The 10940-nt window shown below is 31.4% G+C and overlaps 1 pseudogene; it reads left to right on the plus strand.

The window, feature by feature from the left end:
* Nucleotides 1-979: 979 nt before the first annotated feature.
* LOC125809955 (probable indole-3-pyruvate monooxygenase YUCCA10) lies at nucleotides 980-4727 on the plus strand (annotated as a pseudogene).
* The last annotated feature ends 6213 nt before the right edge of the window (nucleotides 4728-10940 follow it).

The following is a 10940-nucleotide window of genomic DNA, read 5'->3' on the forward strand; positions in this document are numbered from 1 at the left end:
TGTAGCATATTAAAGTGGTACTTTTCATCATAAAGTTCTTTTATCATATGATAAATGATTCTCTTTCTCATTCTTTTTTTTTTCTCCAACAAAGTAGAACAGAAAAAAAATGCCAAGAGTAGAATAATTTCTTAAAATTGTTGTTAATATGTATCACTAAAATATTTAGAACAGTAATTTTGAAGAACTTGATAAGAAACAATAAAGTTTAAAGAATATTTTTGAACTAGAAACTTAAAACCAGTAAATAAAAAAGAAACTGATAAAATATTTTCTCTAGGAAGAAAATCGATCATACTGAACCCACAATGTTTCCTTAAGGAAATTATTCACTCAAGTATCCGGGGATAATGGAATATTCTATCCATAGTAGAATGATCTTACATATCGGTGTATTAGTTATTATTAGTACATAAAAACATGGTGTCAATGAACCACTCAACGACAATAATGTACACTAGAAATTGTTAGTGGTGAAGAAGAAGAAGTTCTGAAATTCAGTAACTTCGTTCTTGAAAAATAAGAGGAAATCCCTTTATTTATAGACAACAAGGGTAGTGCGAACATGTGCTTATTGTGCCTTATCGGAAAGGTCACAACCCTTTGGAAAAACTAAAAAGTCATAACATTTGGTAAAAGTGAAAACCTTATGGAAAAGTTGCAACGTTTCATAAAAGTCACAACACTTCAGAAATGTCACAACTCTTCAGAAATATTGTAACTTTACATAAAAGTCACAACTCTTCATAAAAGTCATAACTCTTCATTTTCCATTCACCCCATTTAAAAGCCAACAATTTTTATGATATAATGTTGTTTTCTATTACTGAAATAAAGGCAAAGAGAAATAACTATCATTTTTATCGTTTTGAAGACTATATGCATTGTCTAAATATTCCCCTTTATCGAAATCTTGTTGCAATTTGTTTTTGAACAATACTCAAAAAAAACTTTTCTTTAATTTTCTGAAAATCCTGCAATGAATAATTTTTGAAAGGAAGAAGTTGAAGTTATTGTGGTTGGAGCAGGTCCATCAGGTATAGCTGTTTCGGCCTGTTTGAATAAATTGGACATCAAAAATGTTGTGTTAGAAAAAGAAGACTGTTGTGCCTATTTGTGGAAGAAAAAGACTTATGATAGACTTCACTTGCATTTATCTAAGGAGTTTTGTTCATTGCCTTTTATGCCACATGCAACTTCATCACCTAAGTATTTGCCAAAAGATGAATTTATTCAATACTTAGATGGGTATGTTGAACATTTTAACATCAAACCAAATTCCAAACTTGTATTGAATTAGCCTTTTACAACAATGATAAAAAGAAATGGAATATCAAATCAAGACATGTGGCTAGTGGAGAAATGGAATGGTATGCTTGTGATTTCTTGATTTTGGCTACTGGAGAAAACAATGAGGGTTATATTCCGAAGGCGGTAGGAATAGAAAATTTCAATGGTGAAATTATTCATTCAAGTGACTATAAATCCGGTGAAAAATATAAAGATAAAAAAGTGTTGGTTGTTGGATCAGGAAATTCTGGGATGGAAATAGCTTTTGATCTTTCAAATTATGGATGTCACACATCAATTGTTGTTAGAAGCCCAGTAAGTTTCTCTATCTTTCTATATATTGTCTTTACTTTCATCTTTTTTTGTTTGCCTGCACGTGGATTTGCGTTTGTCGATTTTTTAATTAATATTAGCTCGGTGTTTGATCAGTTTAGTGATAGATCAACTATTTTACTTGGTACCTGTTACGTTTTACTAGCATATGTGATGTTGTAATTTGTTCATCTAGAGATCAGTGTAAGTTTCTTGCCAGTCAACACTAGGTCATACCCTTAAGTGGAAGGGCTGAAATTTGAATATGATTTATATATACCCTTATGATATTTCTTATCTAAAAATAGGTTTTGATTCACTTCACCTCCAATAATTACAACCAACTCATCAGTTGCGGAAGAATTTATATACTAACATACTCAGCTCCAAGCACAATACAATATTGCAAAACAACCTCAGTTTTGAATACAAAGTAATATTGGTTGAATAGAAAGTTATTAAAGAATATAGCATTGGATTATTATAAATACAAAAAATTGCAATAGATATTTAAATTTCCAAAACATAGAAAGATCTCATTATTCCATTTCTAAATCGCACAAAATTAGAAATTTTAAATTCATGTTCGCTTTCTCATCAGATATGTTATACCATGAGAAAAATAAGAGTATGATAGGGTTTCTTTTTCTTATAAGTAGAATCTTAATTTTTTCTAAGTTTATCTTATTAACAAATTTTTACATTGTCATTTTTACATATTGTACCGAGAACATATTCTATTTTTATAAGATTTTAAATCACATTCTTCTGAAGAAACTTGCCAATAGATATTTGTTTGATAACTTGATAAATGATAGTACAAAAAATTATTTACACTAACTGTATATGAAACTTAGATTCCTTATTTAATTTAATCTTTCGTGCATTACCCAAATATATTTCTTTTTTTAGAACACTTTCTAAATTCACTTACCAACATTGATATATGCTTTTGAATACTATAATGTTTCAATTTAGAAACCATTTCTCCATCAGGAGAAAAATGTGGATTGCATAGAACCAATCGTGTCCAAATGGGGAGGCTTATTTATGGATGATAACGAATGTTGTGCACTCTTGTTATGCAACATTCAGAAGCCTCATTCCGTGTAATGACTAATTTGTGTGATTACATCATAACCTTTTATTTTATTTTCTCATTTTACCTTTATTATTATATAATAATCACATTTTATCCTTTATCCAACCTTTTTATTGTGTGACAATATGTAATGATGAAAATGAATCAATCTATCCAAATATCATATTTATCAAAATAATAAAGTACGATACAATACAATATGAAACAATTTATAATAATCTTCTAAAAGGTGATAATTACATAATCTAATATTTTACTTAATGGTTAAAAGAGTGCCCTTGACCTTTGTCTTTGGATTAATGACATAATAGCCTATTTGGCAAAGCTTTAACGTACTACTTATTTTGACATAATTGTATTTTGTTAATTAGTTTGAAATCACTTTTTAAAAAATATTACAGCACCGATTAATGCTATATGAAACCATTGTTGTTGTCAACTTTGTGTTGGAGCATATTAATTCTATCAAATATGTACATTTCATTCGAATTCTTTTTATGTTTAGTTATTGCATATGAATATGTTTCCTACATCTTTTCGATGGTAATTAATACTCGCCATTTCCATCAAGTAACATAAATATCTAAAGCCTTATCTCTAACACGACTTATGAAAAATAGCATATGTTTGTATCTCGAGATTGTAAATTAGTAATTTAAATTTAGATTTAAACTTTTTAGTAAAATGCAACAGTAAGAGAGGAAGAAATTTGTATTTTATTCCTGAGATGAGAGTAATTTGTATTGTATTTAAATTAGGTACACTAACAACATAAAGATTTTTTACACTAATAACATACATAGTTTAATATTTGTAATTTTATGTGGTTACTACTAATGTTTACCTTAAAGATTTATATGCAATTACCTTATGATTGACCTGATTTTGTACTTCTTTTTTAATATCGTCAGAGCATGACACTTGAACTCGTAACCTAATATGTTTGCAGATTCATGTTTTTACAAGAGAAATGGTGCATATTGGAATGGTGTTTCTAAAATATCTACCATTATCTTTGGTAGATATTGTGATTGCAAAAATTGCAAAGTTTAAGTTTGGAAATTTGGCAGAATTTGGAATATCACAACTAGAAAAAGGTCCATTTTCTGTTAAAATCTCAAAAGGTACATCTCCAGTAATTGATGTTGGTGCCATTGTCAAGATTAAACTTGAAGAGATTAAGGTATGCTACTATATTTATTTATTCTCATTATACTTTGAGAAATATCATGTGAGAAACAAATGACTTGAGTTGCTTCGTGGGCTTTGGTCTGATGGTAAGAGCACAACCTGTGATGTCTGATGTGTGGTTAGGCGCAAGTCATGAGTTTGAATTCTATTACAACCAAAAACCTAATATTATTTAATGAGGAAGAGTTGAAATACATGTTCATTATCTATAATGTTTCAAATTTTACATCTCTAGTTCTCGGGAATTTCTCGAGTATCAAAAGGAAAAATATATATGTATAGTTTGTTCATCTTTTAAAAACATGAAGGTTACAATTCCATATATATAACATATAACTAGAAAATAATTTGGGATATAAATTACAAAATTGTGTATAGTTTTTATATATTGTCTGTAAGTTAAATTTGTGTGGTTTATGTATTTGGTGAATTATTAATTAGGTACTTCCCGGAATATCATAAATAAAGGAACATACAATAGTGTTTGAGAATGGGGAAGAACATCAATTTGATGCAATCATTTTTGCTACTGGATACAAAAATGTTGCTTCCAAATGGCTAAAGGTATATTTTGCAAATTAACTAATATAACTTACTATAATTTCACTATATTTTTCTAAAACATGTACAATTTTATTACTTTTTTTTAATGCAGCATTATAGCTCTATATTTTTTGATGATGGAACATTGATGAATAAGTTTCCAAATCATTGGAAAGGAGAGAATGGGTTCTACTGTGTTGGATTTTCAAAAAGAGGGCTTGCTGGTATTTCAATGGATGCTATAACTATTGTTGATGATATCAAGACTGTCAGAGGAGACAAAATTTAGACATCCATTATTATAGAGACTGTTGTTAAATAAATTTGTCGGACTCGGCGGGATACTTGTGCACCAGGATTGAATTACTACTATGTTGTTAGATTCTCCAGGCCCTGTGCAAATGCAAGATGTTTTGTGTCCAAGCTTGACTTATTACTATGTTGTTAAGCTGATCCAGAACTTTAAAACCCTATTTGTTTTAATATGTTTTTGCCATAATATAATTTTTTTCTACTGTCATACAAATTCGATGGATCTTTTCTAATTGTTTTTATTTGTTATTATTTTAATTTTTATAATGATGGTGTGGGGTTCAGATCACAAAAGTTTCAACTATTAATTTGAGATTTTTCTATGTCACGACCCATATTTACAAGTCGTGATGACACCTATAATCTCAATCAGAGTTAATATCTCATATTGTCACTCAACTATGTATTCTTCTCTCAGAAATTAACTCAACTTTCAATTTAAAACTCAAAAGTCACTCAACTATGCACTTTTCTCTCAGAAAGTCACTCAAGTATTAATTTTAACTAAAAAGTCACTCAATTATCCACTCTTCTCTCAGAAAGTCACTCAATCTAGTTAATTGTTATTTTAATTAAAAAAATTTGATATAAATTGTTTATATAACAACAAAAAATTTTAAAAATAAAAAATACAATTTAATCCATTTAGTGATCCACCCACTTGACCCGACCCATTAAAAATATAATATGACCCATTTTATTTTGCCCTTACTCCTAAATTATTCCCTCTCTTTATGACTCTTTCTCCTCTTCTCCTCTGCATTTTTTCGTTCTCCATTGTTGTCACCTCTTCTTCCCCTTTTAGCTAGGTTTTAGTTTCCAAAATTTCAAAATCATGACTTCATAGTTCTTGAATTTAGGGGGTATGATTTGTTTTAGTACCTCATAGATATTCCAGAGGATTGAATGGAATAGGACTTACAATAGTCACACCAACAATCCAATCTTTAGTTGCTGACTCAATTTATTCAATCGGAAGGCCACAACATAGTTCGATGTTTATGAAAATTTTACAAGCATTGAGCTATTGACCCAATGGGAATTTACCAATAGAGTTTCAAAATCAAATTAAAATTGAGTAATAATACGAAAAAAAAACTCATGCATCAAATCCCTTTAATTTCCTTCATAATATAGAGCTTGAAATTGAGATTCCTAAATTAAAACCTAACTAAAAGAGTTAACTAAAAGATGAAGAAGAAACATCAATGGAGAACTACAAAAAAACACAGTTGGAGGAGAAAGAGTCATAAAATGGGTCAATATTATATTTTTAGTGGGCCGGGTCATTAAATAGTTTAAATGGTTTTTTTTATTTTTAAAAATTTTGTTTTTAAGTTAAAAATTTATATCATAAAATCGTAATTAAAATATCAATTTAATAGGTTGAGTGACTTTCTGAGAGAAGAGTGAATAGTAGAGTGACTTTTGAGATAAAATTCAAAGTTAAGTGACTTTCTGAAATAAAAGTGCATAGTTGAGTTACTTTTGAGTTATAATTGAAAGTTGGGTGACTTTATGAGAGAAGAATGCATAGTTTAGTGACCATCTGAGATATTAAATCCTCTAAACTGATAGGTAAGCCAACCCAATAATCTTGCCAATTCAATTTAATATAATTAAGAGAAAGGTAAGTGACAAGTAAAATATCCCAAGAGTAGGTCCCAAAAAATTGAAAATGCGGAAGATTGAAATATCACCCAAGATTTGGTGTCATAAATACAAAAGCTTCTAAAACATAGTGCAAGTCTGAAACTCAAATGACAAGTCTATATGTAAGAAATTTCTTGTCTAAATACTAAAGCAACAAAATAAATAATGGGATGGAGGAATGTGTGGGCCGCAAGTGGATCAGTCAAACAGCTCACCACAATTCCTAAATAATCCAAGCACAGACTCAAAAAGCTACAAGAGATGCGCTCGCATTAAGAATGTGATCTGCACACAGTATGTCTCATATACCGACAACAAAAAAGTAGTGACAGGAGTATATATAAGAAAATCATCCTTTTACTTACACAAGTCTACATTATACTTATCAGTAAAGTAACATCAAATAGGGTTAATCAAATATCAAGAAATATCCAACCATGGAATAAGCGCATAATCAACTACAATGAAGGATGCGATGATATGCAATGCAATGCAACACCATGAAGTGATATGCCTTTGATGCCAAGTACTCTCTCAATCGTATATACACGATACTTCTAGGAAATACAATAAGAGTTTGTGACCCACATACCAACATGGAGAATCTCCATGTTTCTATACGGACGATCCCAACACACTCTCATAAAATCAAAAAATCCCTAGTACGAAGGGTCTCAACGTGCCCAACTTATAATCATAAAATCAAACAATCTCCAACTCGGACTATCTCCACATACCCAACTTATACTCAATCTCATATCAATGCATGTGCACAATATGATATAAATAAAAAGGGATGATGATGCATCTCAGTCAATTAAATATCGATATGCCATAAAATCACCTCGACTATCACAAATACGGGTTAATTAAAAACGTACAACAACACAAAAGATACCAAGTCAATAATAGATCAGCTAATTCCCATATTCTTTGGTATTCTTAATTTATAATTGATCATTCTATAGTAAGAAACTTTCTCTTTATAACATTGGTACTCGTTCCAATGCCAGCTATACCATTGGTACGACACCCCCATCTTTCACCTTTATCTATTGTCTATTCTATTTTTATTCTTTAATTAGAAAAACTTCCTTCAATGAAGCGTGAAAGTCTTAACATACCTTGTAACTCGAACATGTGTCATGAATCTACAAGATTTTTCCTTTTCCTTTCGTAAAGCTTCAGAATGTTCCCAAGCTATCAAATATGCAATCTTCGTAAGTAAGTGAGACTATAGACACTCATATTACTATAGGTCTAGCCTAGATCCAAAACTCACCTTAATGTATAATTAAATTCTTTAATGGATAAGGGTCTAAAATGCCCCTAAACTATTTGAATTGGTAAAAAATTAACCCCGGTCTACCTTTCACCCCCCAAATACCCTTGATGTCAATCTTTTGGTTAAAAAATACCCTTATTTGACAGTCCACACTTAAAAGGCGGATGAGAGGATAATATTGTACCAAATCCCATAGATCAAGGGTATTTTAGACCCTTATCCGTTAAATAATTTGAAATTACTTAATATATGAGCTCATATGATTGACCTAAAATTGGATTCCATAGTAAAATCACGTCCCCCCTTTACTTCCTCTCTCTTCTACTTTTCTTTTCTTCTTGAATCTTGTCCACCATTTTATATTTAATTTTTTTAAAACTTATGACAAAACAATGGAGAAAAAAGGAGGAAAATAACGAGGATATTCATATAGAAATAATTGGTTCGACAAAAGATTATTTAATATCATTTTTCTTTTATGTATACCCAAAATTCATAATTAATAAATAAAAATAATCTTCTCATCTCCCCATCCTACCCCACCATGGTAATAATATAAATTAAAAGAATATGAACATGTAAGTTCTTGTGAGTCTCTGATATCCTAGTCAAGAGCAAGAGATTAAAAAAAAGAAATAAATGAGGGAATGTACAAGACAATTGAATAATTAATAGAAAAAAAATATATTGATAAAGTACTCCCTCTGTCCCAATTTATGTGACACTTTTCGTTTTTTGAGAGTCAAACAGTTTAAGTTTGGCTGAAAATTTACGCATGAAATGATCAATTTTTTTTGAAATAAAATTTATATATTTGTAAACTATGTAAAAAGTACTATAAGTCACAAATATTGATAATTCAAAATGTTTAAAAGATCTATGAAAAATTTACAGTCAAAGTTAGACTTGTTTAAATCTCGAAATCCGAAAAGTGCCACAAAAAATGGGACGGAGGGAGTAATATTTTTATATGAACAATTATATTCACATATTAGATGAATCCTAAATTGTGAGTTCGGCTATCATAAATTGGATATTGTTTTAAAATAAGCTAATGGAAAGATATCATGAAAGAAATAATTTTTTAAATATTATTTTCAAGCGTATCATGTCAAAATATGAATTATATGTGATTTTAATTAATTATTTGAAAACAGTTTAAATTTGGACCAATTTGATTAGACAACATAATAAATAAATATTTAATTATATAGCTTTAGGGGAGTTGTTAAAAATAAGGGCAAATATGAGCGAGAGGGTTAATATTTAGGGTATTTTAGAACCAAAAGGTTGACGTCAGAGATATTTGGGGGCCGAAAGGTGGATGAAGGGTAGTTTTGTATGAATTCGAATAGTGAAGGGTCATGTTAGGCCCTTTTTCAATTCTTAAATCTTGGTGCCAACTAAATATGTCAAGTCTCATATTCCTAAGTTTTAAGCTCAGGGTTAAGTCTCAATTTACCAAAATATCCTGAACTTAATGGAGTTCATCTAATGTAACACACCTAATAATAATGGTTGCAAGGATTGTTGACAGAAACCAAAAGAAATTTTAACAGAAGTAGCTAATCTTTCATAGCAACTCAACTTCGGTCCTTCCCATAACAAAACAACTAATCATTATTGTATGATATATCCTAATTAACCACTAATTCCCCCATCCATAGCTACACTAATAATTAGCCAACAATAGAAAATTTATCAGTTTGTTCCTTACTTGTCGTTTGAGCAGGTCTCTTCTGCTCTTCTGTCTCTTTTGTTTTTCAAAATGAAATAATTAGGTATTAAAAGTGACAAATTCCACTAACTTAATTTAATTATATGGGCAAAATGGTAAAGTGTACTAAATAAATTATAGACTTGGCCATTAACTGTCATGACCCAATGTATACCCTAGGTGTAACATGACATATATGACCCTGAGAGGCCGTACACAAGCTACTTAGCATACATCAGATAATAGAATAAATAATTCAAAATCAAAGTCTTATATCATAAATGAGATTTGACAAAGTAGAATTCTAAGATACGTCTCAATAAGCCATCTAGTACATCATAAGAAAATTGATTGGGACATAACCCATACATCACATACAAAGTCTGAAAATGGAAATGACATAAGCTTTAAAAGTATCTCGATCCTCGGACCACGAGGACTCACAAATCTTCAAAGTGTATGGAACCAACAATTCCACAAGTATGGGTGGTAGGACTATCAGACCATATAATAGTGAAATAATGTAGGGAGAAGTATGAATTAGTACATGGAATGACTAAGTATGTGTAAAACCTCAAAACTTGAGAATGGGCCAGAAAGGGCAAACAAGAAAGTCCAGGAACCCAAAATGGACCATGGAACCTTCACATTACCCTAGATGAGATGTTTAGGGGTCCATAGCCCGTTAAGGGCATCGTGAGACCATCTAGGACTTCCCCTAGGCAGGAGTCACCTGAAAGGTGCCCTAGACAACCCGTGGTGACTTGGACGTGTAACACCTTAAGATTTAACTAAGATTGAACCAGTGAGAAGTGCAAACACCAGAGGGGGTCCATAGGTCGTGAAGAGGACCACGACCGATCACCCTGCTTGTGGTTATTCACCCAACAAAAGGTAAAAGACCACGACTACAAAACAGTTTGTGTTGCTCTACATAGGCTGTGAAGTGGCCTGTGAGGGGGAAACTGAACCACCATGGCTACTGTGAAGGACCACAGACCACTTGATGGTCCGTGGAGCTTCACACAAGCCGTGAAGTGGCTCGTGAAAGAGGCTTGACAGACTTTGAGGTTTGGGTCAACTTGAAAAGATCATATTATTCAACACAAAATGATTTAGGTGGCCCACGACCTATCAAACTAAAGGTCTTTGAGTCCTTTTTCCAACGCCACGAAGGTTGCCTAATTCCGAGCTCGGAGTAAGAAGTTATGCTCATTTTAGTAAATCCCTGTCAGATAGGGCATCTTCACGACCCACTTGATGGGCCGTGGTGCTCTAGACGGACCGTGAAGTCTATCTTGAAGTCACTTCATCAACTTTGAAGTGAGGTTTAACCCTCAAAGTCACTAGTTAAGCACTACAGATGTCTAAACAGTCCGTGAAGGTCCACACAGACCGTAAAGTCATCCGTGAATGGGACTTTTCATACTTAGAGTTTAGGTTCAACTTTAAATGATTATATCTTTAATCGCAAAATGCATTAGGTGGCCCATGACCTATCAAATTAAATATCTCTGAGTCCTCTTTCCAACGCC

The sequence above is a fragment of the Solanum verrucosum genome, unplaced genomic scaffold (assembly GCF_900185275.1).
Source record: "Solanum verrucosum unplaced genomic scaffold, falcon-dt-bn FXZP01000257.1, whole genome shotgun sequence".
NCBI lineage: Eukaryota > Viridiplantae > Streptophyta > Magnoliopsida > Solanales > Solanaceae > Solanum > Solanum verrucosum.